The sequence below is a fragment of the Papio anubis genome, chromosome 20 (assembly GCF_008728515.1).
Source record: "Papio anubis isolate 15944 chromosome 20, Panubis1.0, whole genome shotgun sequence".
Classification (NCBI taxonomy): Eukaryota; Metazoa; Chordata; class Mammalia; order Primates; family Cercopithecidae; genus Papio; species Papio anubis.
The window spans coordinates 38,610,772-38,631,163 of NC_044995.1; the positions used below are offsets into that span (position 1 = coordinate 38,610,772).

The window sequence follows — 20,392 nt, forward strand, 5'->3', positions numbered from 1 at the left end:
ACCTGGGAGGCAGAGCTTGCAGTGAGTCGAGATTGCACCACTGCACTCCATCCTGAGCAACAGAGCAAGACTCCATCTCAAAAAAAAAAAAAAAAAAAAAATTGAGGGCAAGTGGTTTGTTTGGCAATACCAGGAAACGGGAACAGGATAGTAAGAAAGAAAAGAGAAAGCCAGGCACGGTGGCTCACTCCTATAATCTCAGCACTTTGTGAGGCCAAGGCAGGTGGATCACCTGAGGTCAGGAGTTCAAGACCAGCCTGGCCAACATGGTGAAACCCCATCTCTACTAAAAATATAAAAATTAGTCGGACGTGGTGGCGTGCACCTGTAATCAAAATAAAACAAAATCAGGACCTTTTATTTTAAAACTGTCTTAGTGTACCTTATATTTACCTCTTCTGTATGCTCCTTTGCATCAGTTATATATTGCCACAACACTGCTGTGTAACAAACAATCCCTAAGACCCAGTGGCTTATAATGACAAGCATTTATTTGGCTCATGGTTCTGAAGGGTGGCAGTTCAGGCTGGGCCCAGTTGGGTGCTTTATCTGGTCTCAGTTGAGCTCATTCATGTGTCTTTGATCAGCTGCAGGTCAGCTGGGTGGCTCTTCTGTTTGGCTGTTGACTGGCTGCAGACTGGTCCAGGATGCCCTCGGCTGGAATGACTGTGCTCCACTCCCTGTGGTCTTTCACCCTCCAGCAGACTAGCCTGAGCTAGTTCGCATGGAAGCTTTTCATCCTCCGGCAGGTTACCCTGAGCTAGTTCACATGGCAGCAGTGGGACTCTAAGAGAAAGAGGAAGTGTTCAGCCTTCTTAAGGGCCAGTCCCAGGAATGACCCAACATCATGTTGGCCACTGTTGTCCAAAGCAAGCAACGAGGCTGGTCCAGATTCAAGGAATGGGGCAACAGACCCCATCTGGTATTTACCTGGGGCCACTGGGGCCCCATTCCTGTACCCTGAAGCCTTCTGCCCTGACTTCTGTGGGCCCTCAGAGCACATTTTCCTCTTCCTTTCCATCCCTCACCCATCAATGTAGATGACGTGTCATTACTGTGTCACTTGCACAGTGAAAAGGAGGAAAAAATGTCAGCAAAACCTCCGCCGAGAGCATAGGGCCCATCATACAGCAAGCTGGAATGAAAAGTGGGAATGATTACATAGCCTTCTCAGCTTTTATCAAATCTCACTGTGATATCTGTGTTCTGAACCCTCACAGGTGGTTGGAGTGCAAGGGAAGAGATTTCTTAGGAAAGAGATTTCTTGTCTGCCATGCTGACATGCACAGCCACGCAGCCTGGTTCCCTCTGTCCACTGGGGCTTTGGATTTTGTTTGTTGAAATGTCACCCACTCCTGATCAGAGCTGGATGAAAACCTGGCTCTGATTCTATTGGCTTAGGTAGGGACAGAGGCCAGATTTGTGGGTATCTATGTGGAGACCTTAACTTAACTCTTCTCCCTCCTGCCCCAACTCTTGTTTCTTTTTCTTTCTTTTTTTTTTTTTTTTCTTTTAGGTGGTGTTTCACTCTTGTCGCCCAGGCTGCAGTGCAATGGCGTGATCTCAGCTCACTGCAACCTCTGCCTCCTAGGTTCAAGCAATTCTCCCGCCTCAGCCTCCTGAGTAGCTGGGATTACAGGAGTATGCCACCATGCCTGGCTAATTTTTGTATTTTTAGTAGAGTCAGAGTTTTGCCATGTTGGCCAGGCTGGTCTCAAACTCCTGACCTCAGGTGATCCACCTGCCTCAGCCTCCCAAAATGCTGGGATTAGAGGCGTGACCCACCACACCCAGCCCTTTTCTTTTGTTAGCTGCCTCCACCTCTCTTCCCTTCTGCAGTGCCAGGTTTATGGAAACCGAGGTCAGTGTGGAGATCAACTTCAGAGAGCATGAACTGAGCATCTGCTGGGTCTTAGATCCTTTACATAGCTTATCATATTCAAACCTCCCCACCGTTCCGTGTAGCTAGAACCAGGATTTGGACACAGCTCTGTCCCCACTGCAGAACCAAGCTTCCTTCTGCCCACTGTCAAATTTTAGAGGGAGAAAATAGGGAAAGGGACACCAGCCTTCTCCACCAGCAGCTTCTGCCCGCTCACCCCAGGGACTTTGCACATGCTGTGTGCCTGTGTCTGAAATATGCTCCCTCCTCTGTATCTGCTTAAATCTTACTCAGACATGATACTTAAAGTATTTAACATCCGGGCGGCAGGGGCACCAGCCAACCTGAAAGGAGGTTCCCCTGTTGTGCCACATGTGTACTCATTGTTTGCTGCATTGTGGGGGCAGTCCAGGGGCCTTGAAGAGGGACCAAGGTGCCAAAGGGGAACTCTCAGGCCTCAAGGAAGTACACGTTTACTGATATGATACTGTCTCTTCCTCCAGGAAAGAAGCCTTCCCTGATCTCCCCACTGCATGCCCACTGTGATACCAGTTTAGGTCCCCTCTTTATGGCCATCTGTGGCATCAGTGTGAATCCTCTTAATGTTGTCTATTTGGTTAATCATGTGTCTCCTTCCTCTGGGGGGTAAAGACGGATCCACAGAGCCTCATACAGAACTTGAGAATGGGGTTCAGTAAAAATCTGTTGAATGCATAAATGGGTGAGTGAGTGAATGAATGAATGAGTGAGTGAATGAGTGAATGAATGAATGAGTGAATGAGTGAGTGAGTGAATGAGTGAGTGAGTGAATGAGTGAATGAGTGAATGAATGAATGAGTGAGTGAATGAGTGAGTGAGTGAATGAATGAGTGAGTGAGTGAATGACTGAGTGAATGAATAACTGAATTCATAGCTGATGGTACAGGCTTCATGGCTTTTGTTAGGTTTGCCCAGACATTGCTAGGGGACGGACAGAAGGAAGAAGAGCTATGCTTAATTCCGGTCCTGTTATTCTGTAGCAGGAGGAGAAAAGCAGGAACTGCCCAGCCTGATCTGGGTGGATTCAGGAGCAGCTGAGGTTCCGTTCTCATTTACAAACGGAATTCAAAAAGCCCCAACCTCAGAATCACACTCACCCCAGCAGCTGTGCCAGCCAAGGGGACAATGTGGGAAGCCTTGGGCACCAGGAATGCTGAGTGCCTCGAAAAAGCAGAAGGCTCAGGGAACAATCCCTGATTTTCCATTCCCTTGTCCCTTCTGAAGAAACAGGCAAAGGCAGGCCGGGCGCGGTGGCTCACGCCTGTAATCCCAACACTTTAGGAGGCTCAGGCGGGCAGACCACTTGAGGTCAGGAGTTCGAGACCAGCCTTGGCCAACATGATGAAACCCCATGTCTACTAAAAATACAAAAATTAGCTGGGTGTGGTGGTGCATCCTTGTAATCTCAGCTACTCGGGAGGCTGAGGCACGAGAATCACTTGAACTGGGTAGGTAGAGGTTTTAGTGAGCTGAGACCACGCCACTGCACTCCAGCCTGGATGACAGAGTGAGGCTCCATCTTAAAACAAAACAAAACACAATAAAAACAGGCAAAACCTTGTATGTTTTTAAATTGTTGGTTCAACAGCAAAGCTCTGTAATAAGGAACCGGACCCTGCAGTTAGACAATCTTGGGCTTCCCCAGTGCCCAGCTGCATGACCCGAGGCAGTTAAGATAAACACCAACATTCATCCACAATTTGTACGTAGTGCTGTTCTCAACATCTTGAGTAAATTATCTCATTTAATCCTCTAGGCACATCTTTCTTGGTAGGTGCTCTCATTGTCCCCAATGTACATCTGGGAGAACGAGGGCAGGCTGGCAGAGCACCCTTCCTGCTCACCTCTGTTGCTCTGCTGACCTCTGGCAAGCCTGTCGTCTCTCTGAGCCTCAGTTTCCCCATCTGAAAATTGGGGCTTGTATTAGTCTGTTCTCACATTGCTATAAAGAAATGTCTGGCTGGGGCTGGGCGTGATGGCTCATGCTTGTAATCCCAGCACTTTGGGAGGTTGAGATGGGCAGATCACTTGAGGTCAGGAGTGTGAGACAAGCTTGGGCAATATAGCGAGACCCCATCTCTTCTAAAAATACAAAAAAAACAAACAAAAAAAATTAGCCAGGCCTGGTGATATGCACCTGTAATTCCAGCTACTTGGGAGGCTGAGGCAGGAGAATCACTTGAACTAGGGAGGCGGAAGTTACAGTGAGCCAAGACTGAGCCACTGCACTCCAGCCTGGGATACAGAGTGACACTCCATCTCAAAAAAAAATAAAAAATAAAATTTAAAAGAAAAATTTTTTTTTTTTTTTTTTGAGACGGAGTCTCGCTCTGTTGCCCAGGCTGGACTGCAGTGGCGCGATTGGCTCACTGCAAGCTCCGCCTCCCGGGTTCACGCCATTCTCCTGCCTTAGCCTCCCGAGTAGCTGGGACTACAGGCGCCGCCACCTCGCCTGGCTAATGATTTTTGTATTTTTAGTAGAGACGAGGTTTCACCGTGTTAGCCAGGATGGTCTCGATCTCCTGACCTCGTGATCCGCCCGTCTCGGCCTCCCAAAGTGCTGGGATTACAGGCTTGAGCCACCGCGCCCGGCCGAAAAAATTTTTAGAAGAAATGCCTGACTGGGCACAGTGGCTCACACCCGTAATCCCAGCACTTTGGGAGGCCACGGTGGGAGGATTGCTTGAACCCAGGAGTTCCAGACCAACCTGGGCAACACAGTGAAATCCTGGCTCTACTGAAAGTACAAAAATTAGCCAGGTGTGCTGGCATGCGTCTGTGGTCGTGGCTACTCAGGAAGGTGAGGTGGGAGGATCGCTTGAGCCCCAGAGGCTAATGTTGCAGTGAGCTGTGATTGTGCCACTGTACTCCAGCCTGGGCAACAGAGTGAGACCTTGTAGGCCGGGCGTGGTGGCTCACGCCTGTAATCCCAGCACTTTGGGAGGCCAAGGCGGGTGGATCACAAGGTCAGGAGATCGAGACCATCCTGGCTAACACAGTGAAACCCTATCTCTACTAAAAATACAAAAAATTAGCCGGGCCTGGTGGGGGGCCCCTGTAGTCCTAGCTACTTGGGAGGCTGAGGCAGGAGAATGGCGTGAACCCAGGAGGCGGAGCTTGCAGTGAGCCGAGATCGCGCCACTGCACTCCAGCCTGGGCGACAGAGCAAGACTCCGTCTCAAAAAAGAAAACAAAAAAACCCCCAAAAAACAGAGTGAGATCTTGTCAAAAAAAAAAAAAACCTGAGACTGGGGTAATTTACAAAGAAAAGAGGTTTAATTGACTCATGATTCTGCAGGCTCTACAGAAAGCATGGCAGCATCTGCTTAGCTTCTGGGGCGGCCTCAGGAAACTTACAATCATGGCAGAAGGTAAAGCTGGAGCAGGCGTCCTCACGTGGCCAGAACAGGAGGAAGAGAGTGAGGAGATGCTACACACCTTTAAATGGCCGGATCTCACAAGAACTCACTCACTATCTCGAAAATAGCACCAAGGCGGAAATAATGCCCCCTCATGATCCAATCACCTTCCACCAGGCCCCACCTCCAACATTGGAGATTACAATTCACCATAAGATTTGGGTGGGGACAGGCACAGATCCAAAATACATTAAAAGTAATGGCAAAAACCACAATTACTTTTGCACCAGCCTAATATCTCAGGGCTCACTGTACCTGTTTCACAGGGCAAATAAAGGTATCAGTAATAACAGTAGCCTGTAGTCCCAGCTATTCAGGAGGCTGAGACAGGAGGATCACTTGAATCCAGGAGGTCGAGGCTGCAGTGAGCTATGATCATGCTACTGCACTGCACCCTGGGTGACAGGGCGAAACCTTATCTCTAAAAATAATAACAATAACAACAATAGTGAACACAGATATAACATGTGTGTGGCCAGGCTGTGCCCTAACGGCTTTGCAGGGATTATTTCATTCAGTCCCAGTCTCCCCATTTTACAGTTGAGAAAATTGACATTCAGAAAAGCTAGAGCACTTTCCCCAAGCCACACGGCTGGGAAGTGGTAGAATTGGGGTTTAAATGAGGAAGCTTGCGTTCAGTGTTGAAGCTCTTAACTGCCACGCTCAATACATGGAGTACAGGTGGCTGATTCTGTGATTATCTGATTCAGGAGAGTAAAAACCCTGTTTCAGGCTGTTTGCTGCTTGACTTGGTTCCCAGGGGATGGCCACTGGAGGGTGCAGTGTTGCCCAGGAGAGGTTAGCTAGACACACTGCAACTATTCCATTGCTAATACTTATACTCGCTCTTGTTCTGCTGGGTGGTATGCAGCGAAGGGCTGTCTGAGCCCTTTGCAAGAATTCTCCCATTGGTGCCTCCCAGTGATTCTGAGGTTGGGGGTTGGAGCTTTTTGCATCCCTTATTTGCAGATGAGACACCAAAGCCCAGGTCAATAAACTGACATGCATCCCCTGCCCACTGGCCAGACCAAGGTCACTTCCCCACAACGCAGGCCCTGATCCAAGGCTCTGAGTACAAAGCAGTTTCCATGCCTCTGGGGGTCCATCTTCTTCAGCTGACTTTTTTTTTTTCTTTTTTTCTTTTTTTGGAGACAGGGTCTTGCTCTGTTGCCCAGGCTGGAGTGCAGTGGTGTGATCATAGCTTATTGCAGCCTTGACCTCCCAGGCTCAAGCGATCCCCCAACATCAGCCTTTTGAATAGCTAGGACTACAGGCACACACCATGATGCCTGGCTAATTTTTTTTTTTTTTTTTTTTTGAGACAGTCTCACTCTGTCGCCCAGGCTGGAGTGCAGTGGCGCGATCTTGGCTCACTGCAAGCTCCACTTCCTGGGTTCACACCATTCTCCTGCCTCAGCCTCCCGATTAGCTGGGACTACAGGTGCCCGCCACCACGCCTGGCTAATTTTTTGTATTTTCAGTAGAGACGGGGTTTCACTGTGTTAGCCAGATGCCTGGCTAATTTTTAAATTTTTTTTGTAGAGGTGGGGTCTTGCTATGTTGCCCAAGCTGGTCTCAAACTCCTGGCCTCAAGCAATCTTCCTGCCTCAGCCTCCCAAAGTACTGGGATTACAGACATGAGCCATTGCACCCAGCCTAACTTTTTTTCTAACTGAAAAAGTAGTTGTATATATTCATGGGGTACAATGTGATGTTTTGCTATATATGTTTACATTTTTGAATGATTAAATCAAGCCAATTAATATATCCACTACATCACATACTTATTTTTTGTGGTGAGAACACTTAAAATCTCTTTTAGCAGTTTTGAAATATACAATACCATATGTTGTATATTACATTATGTTGAAACATACACTACAATACGTTATCATTAATTGTGGTCACCATGCTGTGCAAAAGATCTCTAAAACTTATTCCTCCTATCTCACTGAAACTTTGTATCCTTTACCTAATATCTCCCCAATCCCTCCACCACCAACCCTTCGTAACCACCATTCTCTCTGCTTCCATGGGTTCAAATTTTTTATTTTTTTTAATTTTTTTTATTTTTTATTTTATTTATTTATTTTTGAGATAGAGTCTCGCTCTGTCACCTAGTCTGGAGTGCAGTGGTGCCATCTCGGCTCACTGCAACCTCCGCCTCCTGGGTTCAAGCGACTCTCCAGCCTCAGCCTCCTGAGTAGCTGGGATTACAGGTGCTCGCCACCAGGCCTAATTTTTGTATTTTTAATGGAGACGGGGTTTCACCATGTTGGCCAGGCCGGTCCCGAACTCCTGACCTCAAATGATCCACCCACCTCGGCCTCTCAAAGTGCTGAGATTACAAGCGTTGAGCCACTGCACCCAGCCTAAATTTTTTTTTTTTTTTTTTTTTGAGACAGAGTCTCACTCTGTTGCTAGTCTGGAGTGCAGTGGCATGATCTTGGCTCACTGCAACCTCTGCCTCTTGGGTTCAAGTGATTCTCCTGCCTCAGCCTCCCAAGTAGCTGGGACTAGAGGTGTGCACCACCGCGCCCAGCTAATTTTTGTATTTTTAGTAGAGACGGGGTTTCACCATGTTGGCCAGGATGGTGTCGATCTCTTGACCTCGTGACCCGCACGCATCAGCCTCCCAAAGTGCTGGGATTATGGGCCACCGCGCCTGGCCTCAAATTTTTTAGATCTCACATATAAGCGAGATTGTGCACTATTTGTGTTTCTGTGTCTGGCTTGTTTCAACTTAGTATAATGTCCTCCAGGTTCATGCGCATTGTCGCAAAAGATGGAATTTCCTCCTTTTTCAGGACTGAATAGTATTTCATTGTGTAAATATACACCACATTTTCTTTGTCCATTCCTTTACTGATGGACATTTAGGTTGTACCCATATTGTGGCTGTTGTGAAGAGTGCTGTCATGAACACGGGTATGCAGCTGACTCTGAGGTGTTAGATAGATCACAGTTTCTCCAAAAGACCACCATCACCCAAACCTGCTCATCCTGCTGTATTTTCTATTTAGATAAAGGTGACTTCAACCCTCTGCAGTGCTCTGGCCTCAGACCTCCAGATCTTCCTCTGTGCCTCTATGCCTCTTTTTCTCCACCCCCTGCATCCAGTCTGTTAACACATCTTATTGGCTCTACCTTCAGAATCTACCCAGAATCCACCACCCACCTCTCACCACCTTCACAGCCCCATCCCAGTCCAGCCCCCATCATTCCTGGCCTGGACTAAACCAGTTGCCCGCCACCTCCACCCCCATCTGGTCTCTTAACTTCTGCCCTTGCCCCACCCCCAGGACTGTTCCCTACACAGCAGCCAGAGGGCGCCTGTGAGCAACTGAGTCAGGACCTGGCTCCTTTTTGCTCACCACCTCACTTGGAGAAAAAGCCCAAATTCTCCTCACAGGGACCCACAAAGCCTCCCCCCCGTCCCCCTCTATTCCCACTCTCCTTTCCACTCACTCGGCTTCAGCGACACAGATTCCCTGCTGTCCCTTACACACCAAGCACTCCCCAGCCTCAGGGCCTTTGCACAGGCTGTTCCCTCTGCCTGGAACAGTCTTCCCCCAGATATCTGCTTGGCTCCCCCGTCTCACTTCCTTTGGGTCTTTGCTCAAGTGTCCTTCTAACATGTAACTGCCCCACCTGCACCGTGCCACCCTACTCCCCACCGCTAGGCTTAGTTTCCTTCTATACCCCTGAAGAGCATCTACCAAGCTATATTTACTTGTTTATTGGTTATTGCCAATCCCCCGCCCCCACTAGAATGCCAGTTCCATGAGGGCAGGGACTTCTGTCTGTTTTGTTCACTGCTATTCCCCCAGAGCCTAGAACACAGCCTGGCACATAGTAGATGTTCACTAAACAATTTGTAGTATGAATTGTCCCAGTAAAATCTTCCAGGGGAATCAAGTCCCTGCCGTGACTAGGTGGTAACATCCCCACCCCCTGTCCACGTGCTTTCTCCTCCTGACCTGTTCGTCTCATTGTTCTAACAGTGGCTCACGCCTGTAATCCCAGCACTTTGGGAGGCCAGGCGGACAGATCACCCGAGGTCAGGAGTTCGAGACCAGCCTGCCCAACATGATGAAACCCTGTCTCTACTAAAAATACAAACATTAGCTGGGCATGGTGCTGCGTGCCTGTAGTCCCAGCTACTCGGGAGGCTGAGGCAGGAGAATCGCTTGAACCCAGGAGGCAGAGGTTGCAGTGAGCTGAGATCATACCACCAGGCCCGGCTAATTTTTGTATTTTTAGTGGAGACGAGGTTTCACCATGTTGGCCAGGCTGGTCTGGAACTCCTGACCTCAAGGGATCCACTCACCTCAGCCTCCCAAAGTGCTGAGATTACAGGCGTTGAACCACTGCACCCGGCCTAAGAGAGAGATCAAAGCATAGAGGAAGTAACTTCCCCAAGATCCTGCAGCTGAAGACTCTGGGGTTGCAAATATATATTTATACATATGTATTTGTGGTTACATATGCGTAACATAAAATATGCTGTTTTTAAGTGTATAGTTCAGCGGCGTTAAGTACACTCACACTGTTGTACAACGAGTGCTGCCATCCATCTCCAGAACTTTTGCATCTTGCAAAACTGAAACTCTGCACCCAGGAAACTCAATACCCACTCCCCACTCCTCCTCCCCCCCTCCCCACTCCATACTCCCCCTCCCCCTCCCCACTCCGTACTCCCCCTCCCCACTCCCCACTCCCCCCTCCCCACTCCACACTCCCCACTCCCCACTCCCCACTTCCCACTCCCCACTCCCCACTCCCCACTCCCCACTCCCTACTCCCCACTCCCCACTCCCCCAGCCCCTGGCACCCGCCATTTTACTTTCTGTCTCTGTGAATTTGGCTACTTTGGGCCTCCCCTGTGAGTGGAATCATACAGTATTTGTCTTTTTGTGACTGGTTTGTTTCACGGAGCATAATGTCCTCCAGTTTCATCCATGTTATAGCGTGAGTCAGAATTTCCTTCTTTTCCAGGCCGAATCGTATTCCATTGTGTGCATGGACCACACTTTGTTTATCCGTTCATCCATCGATGGGCACTTGGTTTCCACCTTTTGGCTATTGTAAATAATGCTGCTGTGAACCTGTGTGTACAAATAGCTGAGTCCCTGCTTTCAATTCTTTTAGATATAGACCCAGAAGTGGAATTTTTTTCAAATCAAGATTTGACCCACTGGGGCCCTTGGAGGTCTCATTGGTTCTGAAGCTTTTTTTTTTTTTTCCCGAACACTTTGAAACTAAAAATAGGAGTGAGGGGCACAGTGGGGGGGGGGCACACATCTCTCGTGTCAGCGTTTTTAAAAAACGCCCCAGGAGGAAGATGTGTGAAATCCCTCCCTTCCCCCCGCTCCCACCCCCTCCAGGATCTCAAAATACCCCTTGTTTTAGGAAGCGGCTGTGACATCAGGCAGGCAGCGTGTGGCATCTGAGACACAATATCGCAAGTGGCTGGGAGCCCAGAGAAACCAGGACAGGCGTGCTGGGGATGTGGACTAGAGATGGAGCTAATTTTAGTGGCTGAAGAGGCTGCAAGAAGAGAGAGAAAGGGGTGTGTGTGTGTGTGTGTGTGTGTGTGTGTGTGTGTGTATACGCACAGCGATAGAGGCTGGGGGGGAGAAATGACGGATAAATCAGCTTGGGCAAAGGAAAGCTAACAGGCGGAGGAGTGCGACTCAGTCCAGAAGGTGGTCTGCAAATCTAAAGATGTGTGCCCGAGGGTCAGGGTGGTGGGGAGAATTCGCAGGCAAGTCGTAGAGAGGCTATTCCATTTACGGAGGCTCGCTCTGCGTGAGGCACGATCCACCTGTGCCGCCCTCGAGGCCATTCTGAGAACACCACTGTTGTTGTCCTCCTTTTATGAGTAGGGAAACTGAGGCATTGGGCTGCATCCATTCTTCAGTGAGAAGCAGGGAGAACATACGGTAGAAGTAAAGAAATACAAACATGAAGGCTCTCAGGGTCTATGTGGTTGGCTGTGACATCCACGAGAGCGGAACTCAGGTTGAAGGAAAGACTCAGGTGGCAGAAAGTAGTTGAACATTTGGATTCGGGAATCCTGGTGGACGTGGCAAACATTCCGGCTTTTCCCTTCACGGGCTGTGGGACCACTCTGACCTGCAGTTTCCTGATCTGTGAAATGGAACGATGCCACCTGTCTCAGCGTTGCTGTGAGGATGCGAGGAGATGATCCATGTAAAATGGCCACTAGGGGGCTCGCTCCAGGGTAGATTCTCAGCAAATGGTAGTCATGGTTTTTGTTACATTTGGGGATATTGGCAGGTAAAAAGGAAATACTTCATTCATTCCAAAATTGCTCACTGAGTTTCTACCGTGTGCTAGGCCCTGGTGACACAGTGGTAACAAGACAGGCCTGCTTTCTGCCCTTGTAAAACTTCAGTTCAACTACATTGTACTCATCAGCCTGATAATCCAGGTAAATTGTGATGACAATAACAACTAGCATTTACTATGAGCCCTTTACAAATATTAACCCATGGAATCTTCTAAAGAGCCTATAAAATAAGAGCTGTTGCCAGGCGCAGTGGCTTATTCCTGTAGTCCCAGCACTTTGGGAGGCCAAGGCAGGTGGATCACCTGAGGTCAGGAGTTCAAGACCAGCCTGACCAATATGGTGAAACCCTCTCTCTACTAAAAATACAAAAATTAACCAGGCGTGGTGGCAGGTGCCTGTAATCCCAGCTACTTGGCTGAGGTAGGAGAATCACTTGAACCCAGGAGGCGGAGGTTGCAGTGAGCCAAGATCGCTCCGCTGCACTCCAACCTGGAGGACAAGAGTGAAATTCCATCTCAAAAAATATAAATAAAATAAGAGCTGTTATTATCCACATTTTACCTATGAGGAAACCGATGCCCAGAGAGGTTAAGTAACTTTCCGAAGGTCACACAGCTACTGAGTGGTAGAGCTGGGATTCAGATCCAGGAGTGTGGTCCCAGAGTGTGTGTGTGTGTGTGTGGTTTTTTTTTTGTTTGTTGGTTTGTTTTTTGTTTTGTTTTTTTTTTTTACCGCTGTGCTTTCCTACCTCTCCAATAGAAGTAATCACCAGTCACATTGAGCAGTTGTTACGTGCCAGGCCCTTAACACACATCTCCTTGGATCTTTGCAAAGAATCCTAAAAGCGTGGTTGTTCACGATCTACATTTTATGGAGAGAGAGATCAAAGCATAGTGAGAGGAAGTAACTTGCCCAGGATCCTGCAGCTGAAGGCTCTGGGGTTGCAAATTTGGGACGGCCCTGGACCCTGCATTCCAGCTTCTAGCAGCTAACAGGGGCAATGCTTTTTTTTTTTTTTTTTTCTTGAGACAGAGTTTCACTCTTCTTGCCCGGACTGGAGTGCAATGGCACGATCTCGACTCACTGCAACCTCTGCCTCCCGGGTTCAAGCGATTCTCCTGCCTCAGCCTCCTGTGTAGCTGAGATCACAGGCATGCGTCACCACGCCCGGCTAATTTTGTATTTTTTAGTAGAGATGGGGTTTCTCCATGTTGGTCAGGCTGGTCTCTAAATCCTGACCTTAGGTGATCCGCCCATCTCGGCCTCCCAAAGTGTTAGGAATACAGGCGTGAGCCACCGTGCGTGGCCTGGTGGGGGACCACTTTTATTGGTGCATTTCTTCCATTTTCTCTGTGTCTGTGTAAAGATACACACCCCAAGCCCCTTGGCTATGAACCGTGGGCCATAATTAGTTAATGGAAGGTAAATGTTTTAGAGATGGAAATTGCTGTGCTTTTTTTTTCCCCCTAGGCATTGTTGCCCGCATGCTAATGCAGCACAGCGTGCCTTTCTTCTCTCAGGCGTTTTTAGACAAATTCTATTTTCCCTAAAATATTTTGCCAAAGAAAATAGCAAGTGGGAAAGACGTTCAGAGACTCAGGCAGAGAGAGGAAACCATTCCCTTGGGTTTAAACAGAATGGCAGAGTGGTTAACGGCACAGATCTTGAGTTAGGTGGATGCCAATTTGTGATTTATTTCCCAGCAAGCAAGACGCTGGCTCTCTGTGTACCTCAGTTTACTTGTTTGTCAAATGAGGAGAATAATGGTGCCTATCTCTCACCAGCTTACCGGTTGCCTCTCTAGCTATGTCTGATCTGCTGTGCCCACTATGTTTTTAATTCCAAGTATTAGAATTGTTTTTTTCCTACAGGCTCACACTGTCTGATCTTTTTGAGATTGAGTCGCTCTGTCATGGCTGGAGTGCAGTGGCCAGATCTCAGCTCACTGCAAGCTCCACCTCAGTTCACGCATGTTCTCCTGCCTCAGCCTCCCGGGTAGCTGGGACTACAGGCACCAGCCACCTCGCCCAGCTGTTTTTGTATTTTAGTAGAGATGGGGTTTCACTGTGTTAGCCAGGATGGTCTCGATCTCCTGACCTCGTGATCCGCCCATCTCGGCCTCCCAAAGTGCTGGGATTACAGGCTTGAGCCACCGCGCCCGGCCTGTCTGATCTTTTTAAATCCTGCTTCATCTTTTGTGGTATTGTTTCCCTGCAGCAGGATTTCTCAACCGTGGCATAATTGACATTTTGGGCTAGATAATCCTCGGACGTGAGCCCCCACCCTGTGCACTCTAAGACACTTTGAACATCCCTGGCCTCTCACCCCACTCAATGCCAGTAGCAGCCCCTCCCCAGCTGTGATAGCCAAAAATGGCTCAGATATTGCCAAATGAAATGTCCCATGGAGGGTAGAGTTGCCCCCACTTGAGAATTGTTCTGTAGGTATTTTCAAGCATGTCTTACATTTCCTTGAGTATAATATGCAAAAGAAAAGGCTAAATCTACAGAAACCCACAATGTGCAAAGAATTTTTATAATCAGTGTCCAGTAACTTAAGTATCTAGAAGTGTTATGGCGTTTTTTCTGCTGTCTCTTGTTTCCCATGATTCCTCATTCCGGTGTCTTGTTTCCTTGAATGTCTTGTTATCTTTGGTTGTGTGAAGCTCATTTTCCATGGGACGCTATTTTTGTTTTGTTTTGTTTTGTTTTGAGACAGAGTTACACTCGGTCACCCAGGTTGGAGTGCAGTGGTGCAATCTCAGCTCACTGCAACCTCAGCCTCCCAGGTCCAAATGATTCTCCTGCCTCAGCCTCCTGAGTAGCTGGGATTACAGGCATGTGCCACCACACCCAGCTAATTTTTTTGTATTTTTAGTAGAGACAGGGTTTCACCACGTTGGCCAGGCTGGTTTTGAACTCCTGACCTCAAGTGATCAACCCGCCTTGGCCTCCCAAAGTGCTAGGATTACAGGTGTGAGCCACCGTGCCTGGCCTCCATAGGACACTGTTGAAGGGAGTTCATTGAGGCCTACAATGAAAGTGTACCCTCCATGGACAATTTGCATTTACTTTTTCCAGGTACCTGGGACACTCCCAGTCTAGGACTGTTGTAGACTTTTAGACCAACAATGTGTTGAGAATTTAGGTCACCAGTGTCTGCAAAAGCCAGCTGTGGTTATAATTTCTCAAAGACTTTTCTTTGTCTCCTTTTCTGCAAAGTGCCAAAGTAACTTCCTCAAAAATTTCTGGGGATGGAAAGACGGAAGTACATTAACTTCAGGTTTCTTACCTGAAAGTGATAGCCTATTGGGGCCCCATCCTACTTGGGGAGTGGTGTGTCTCCTTTGAGACTTTCTAACGCGTGTGTACCCTGGAGTTTGCCCCACCCCTGCTCCCCAGAAGGCCATAAAACTTGAAGTGCGGTTCGGTGGGTTAGACAGATGCCCTCGGGGCAAAAGTGATTTTAATGCTCCGGTAGATGCTCAGGTTACCTCCAGGAAATTCTTTACTTCACTAATTTATTTGGGGTTGATAATTACTAATTGTCAGGTCTTTCTTGTTTCAACAACATGGCCTTCAGATTTTATGCAGGATTTGTCAATGTTTTCAGCAAGAGTGTCAGCCTTATTACCCAGCTTACTGTATTAGAAATAGACGTCTGGGTCAGGCGCAGTGGCTCACACCTGTAATGCCAGCACTTTGGGAAGCTAAGATGCATGGAACATGAGGTCAGGAGTTCGAGACCAGCCTGGCCAACATGGTGAAACCCCATTGATACTAAAGATGAAAAAAATTAGCTGGGTGTGCTGGTGCACGCCTGTAATCCCAGCTACTCGGGAGGCTGAGGCAAGAGAATTGCTTGAACCTGGGAGGCGGAGGTTGTAATGAGCCAAGATTGCACCACTGCACTCCAGCCTGGGTGGTGGGGCAAGACTCTGTCTCAAAAAAAGAAATGGATGCCTGTTGTATGGATTATTTAAAACAGCAGATGGCCAAGAACTATGACTCATGCCTGTAATCCCAGCACTTTGAGTGGCTAAGGTGGGGGGATCACTTGAGGCCAGGAGTTAGAGACCAGGATGGGAAACATAGCAAGACCCCCATCTCTGCAAAAATAAAGTAAAATAAGTTAGTGTGCATGGTGGTGCAGACATGCTTCTAGTCCTAGCTACTCAGGAGGCTGAGGCAGGAGGATCACTTGAACCTAGGAATTTGAGGCTACAGTGATCTATCATCATGCCATTGCACTCCAGCCTGGGTGACAGATCAAGACCCTGCCTCTAAAACATAAAAATAAATACAAATTAAGTTTAAAAAAATAAATAATAGAACATCCAACACAGTTCTTGGCATGCATTGGCTATTTTTTGTTTGTTTATTTTGTTTTGTTTTGTTTTGTTTTTTGAGACGGAGTCTCACTCTTGTTGCCCAGGCTGGAGTACAATGGCATGATCTCGGCTCACTGCAACCTCCACCTCCTGAGTTCAAGTGGTTCTTCTACTTCAGCCTCCCGAGTAGCTGGGATTACAGGCATGCGCCACCACTCCCAGCTGTTTTTTTGTATTTTTAGTAGAGATGGGGTTTCTCCATGTTGGTCAGGCTGGTCTCAAACTCCCGACCTCAGGTGATCTGCCCACCTCGGCCTCCCAAAGTGCTGGAATTACAGGCGTGAGCCACTGCACCCGGCTGGCTGTTTTGATTGTTAAATGAAGATGGTATGAAAGGGAAAGAAGAACAGTGACATTTGCAAGGGACACTCCCTGGAGGGCAGGGCAAGGGGGCTGTGGAGGGGAAAGGTCAGAGAGTATGATACAGGTTGCCTTGGGTGATGTTTTAGATTTTAGCCAACATTGGCAAAGAGCCTCATTTATTTCTCAGAGTAGCTTTGGCTACTGGAAATGCTGCACAACTTAAGGTGGACTTTCTAGAAGAAAATTCTTGACCAGGTGCGGTGGCTCACACCTGTAAATCACTTTGGGAGGCTGAGGCAGGTGGAACACTTGAGCTGAAGAGTTTGAGACCAGACTGGGCAACGTGGCAAAACCTCATCTCTACAAAAAAATATACAAAAATTAGCCAGGCGTGGTGGTGCATGCCTGTATCCCAGCTACTCGGGAGGCTGAGGTGGGAGGATTGCTTGAACCTGGAGAGGCAGAGGTGGTAGTGAGCCAAGATTGCACCACTGCACTCCCATTTGAGTGACAGAGCAAGACCCTGCCTCAAAAAAAAAAAAAAAAAAGAAAAAGAAAAAAGAAAAGAAAAGAAAATTATCTCTGGGATTCAATCCTGGCCCACACAGCATTGGCTTCACTTCACCTCCTTCTCCCCTGAGATACACAGCACCACTCCCCCAAGCTTCATCAACTTTATCTCTGATCTGGGTGCTGTGACTTGTCCCCATTCCTGGCCAGAATTTGAGGTACGGATGAACCCACTAGCCCTCCATCACGCACTCTGCCATAAAAGCACACTGCGTGCTGATTGCTATCTTTGATCTCCTTTCTGCCTTGCCCTCTAGACTCTGAGCTGCTTGGAGACGGAGACCAGTTTTGTCCATCTCCAAATCCCCTAAAGTCCTGTGGCCAGCAAGCAGGTAGGACATCTGAAAGTTCATCAGAGAGGGAATTGCTTTTCTCTTGAGATGCAACTGGAACAGGAATCTTATTGACCTGGAGTAGCTTCAAGGTTGGAAGAGTATGTGTCAGGGTTCTTCAAGACCTCTCTCAAGTTTGAAGTTTGCTAAAAGGGCTCACAGGACCCAGAAAAGCTGTGAAATTCAGTTATGGTTATTTCAGTGAAATTACAGTGGACGGATAGAGATTAAAATCTGCAAAGCAAAAGATGCACAAGGCAACGTCCAGGGAAGATCAGGCATGATCTTCCAGCTGTCCACTCCCAATGCAGTTATGCAAACAGTGTTCAATTCTCCCAGCAATGGTGTGTGACAATGTACAGTGTACTGCCAAGCAGAGAAGCTCACTTGAGCCTTGGTGTCCAGGGTTTTTACTGGGGCTCAGTTACATTGACATGGAGCACCCATGTGACTGACTTGAACTGCTGGGTCTCTGGCACACTCCAAGATCAAACTGATATAGTGTGACCCAGAGCCCCAGCTGAACACAAACGGGCAGTTACCATAGATCCCATTGTGAGCATAAACTATGAGGCATGGCCCAAGGCCCTAGATATACAGATATTCCTTCCAGGAGCCAGCCACGGGCCAGTCCTTCCTTTGGAATATGTGGAGTTTGAACTCCCCAACCCCAAGGAGTTAACTCTTTTTTTTTTTTTTTTTTTTGAGACGGAGTTTCGCTCTGTCTCCCAGGCTGGAGTACAGTGACGTGATCTTGGCTCACTGCAAGCTCCACCTCCCAGGTTCACACCATTCTCCTGCCACAGCCTCGCCAGCAGCTGGGACTACAGGTGCCCACCACCGTGCCCGGCTAATTTTTTTGTATTTTTAGTAGAGATGGGGTTTCACCATGTTAGCCAGGATGGTCTCGATCTCCTGACCTCGTGATCCGCCTGCCTTGGCCTCCCAAAGTGCTGGGATTACAGGAGTTAACTTTTTACTACACAGAATATAAATATCACCAAGTCTTTGTTCTTGTCAAGTCCTTTCAAGGTGACCCATTGCTCTTAGCAGTGTCTTTGAGACCCTGTATCTTCTGGCCTTGACCCACATCACCTGTGTTATCTCTCCACTCTAGCTGCATTGAACTCTGCTTTTTTGAGACGCAGTCTCACTCCATCACCCAGGCTGAAGTGCAGTAGTACAGTCACAGCTCACTGCAGCCTCAAACTCCTGGGCTCAAGTGATCCTCCCACCTCAGCCTCCTGAGTAGCTGGGACCACAGGCACATGCCATTACACCCAGCTAATATTTTTATTTTTAGTAAAGATGGAGTCTCACTATGTTTCCCAGGGTGGTCTCAAATTCCTGGGCTCAAGCAGTCCTCCCATCTTGGCCTCCCAAAGTGTTGGCATTACAGGAGTGAGCCACCACATCCAGCCCATTGAACTTTTTAACGATCCCCTACCATCCTATACTTTCTGTCACTGGATAGCCTTGGAATTATTTTTCCTTCTTGTTGAAATACTCTTCTTCTTTCCTCCCTTTGCTGTCAAGTCTCAGAATAGGCATTATTTCCTCCAGAAACCCTCTCCTGACCCTCCAAGTCTGGGTGAGGACACTTCCTTTGCCCAGAGAGTGCCTCTTTTAGTCCTCTCAGGTGGCTATAGTAAAATACCTTGAACTGGGTGTCTTATATACCTCAGAAATTTATTTTCCACAGTTCTGGAGGCTGGGAAGATCAAGGCACTGACAGATTTGGTGTCTGATGAGGGGCCATTTCTTGTTTCATAGAAGGTGTCTTCCTACTGCATCCTCACATGGTGAAAAGAGTCAAGGCAGCTCTCTGAAACCTCTTTTATGAAAGCATAAATCCCTCTGTCTTCATGATCTAATCACCTCCCAAAGGCCCCACTTCCTAATATCTTCACATTGGTGACTAGGTTTCAACATATGAATTTTTTTTTTTAATCCCACTGTATTATAATTGAGGTTTAAATAATCTGCTTTCCTTCCCTTAGATTGTAAGCTCCATGAGAGCAGGGCCCTACCCATCCAATCATTGTCCTATCCCCAGTGACTACAACTTCCTGGGTACATAATTAATATTTATTATATTATGTAGCAAAGATATGCTGCCATACTAAGAGACCCAAAAGGCCATGGGATTAAAACCTTAAAGAAAAAATAATAATTTCTCTCCTATAATAGCTACAAGGTTAGCCATGCAGGTTGGCAGGGAAGCTCACTTCCACAAAGTCACTCAGGGATTCAGGCTCCTGCTGCCCTCTTCTTCTACCACCAAATGATCTTCAGCATCATTTGCACAATCAAAACTTAACTGGTCTTGAATAGGCAGAAGAGGGGTGTCTCTTCCAATTTCTTAAGTCTCAGACCCAAAAGTGGCAGCTGTCACTTCCACTGACATATCATTGAAGGAAACTTAATCATGTGATCATACCAAACTGCTAGGGATGCTGGGAAATGTAGTTTTCTTGGGAAGTCCAGGACTTGGCTAAATTTCCATTCCTGTAGAAGATGGTGGGGGATGGAGAAGTGGTGGACATCCAGTGGTTGCTACCATATTTATTGAATCAAATTATCAAACAGGACTTATCTGATAAGGGGTTCTTTTCCAGAATTAATTGAATGATTAAATCAGGGGCAAAGGTGTGTCACCTTATCTTTCTCTGCCTATATTGGCTTTCTAGGGCTGCTATAACAGAGTACCATGAACTTCGTGGCTTAAAACAACAGAAATTTATTTTCTCACAGTTCTGGAGGCTAGAAGCCTAAAATCAAGGTGTCAGCAAAGCCACCTGGACAACTGCTCTAGGGAAGAATTCTTCCTTGCCTCTTCTGGTGGCTCCTGGCAACCCTTGGTATTCTTTGTCTGGCATCCACTTCAATCTCTGCCTCCATCTTCATTTGCCTTTTTTCTCTGTGTGTCTATGTCCTTTCCTCTTCTTAGAAGGATACCAATCATTGAATTTAGGGCTTACTCTAAATCCAGGATGATCTCACCTCAAGAGCCTTAATTAATTACATCTGCAAAGAGCTTATTTCAAAACAAGATTGCATTCTGAGGTTTCAGTAGACACAAATTTGGGGGAGACAGTATTCAACTCAGTTCACTGCTTTACTTAAGAAAACAGACTATGA

At 47.6% G+C, this 20,392-nt stretch overlaps 1 protein-coding gene across 16 annotated transcripts in view; it reads left to right on the top strand.

Moving 5' to 3' along the window:
* CACNA1A (calcium voltage-gated channel subunit alpha1 A) overlaps positions 1–20,392 on the top strand; it is a 428,952-nt gene that overhangs the window by 189,846 nt on the left and 218,714 nt on the right. The gene's annotated exons all lie outside the window — the stretch shown is intronic.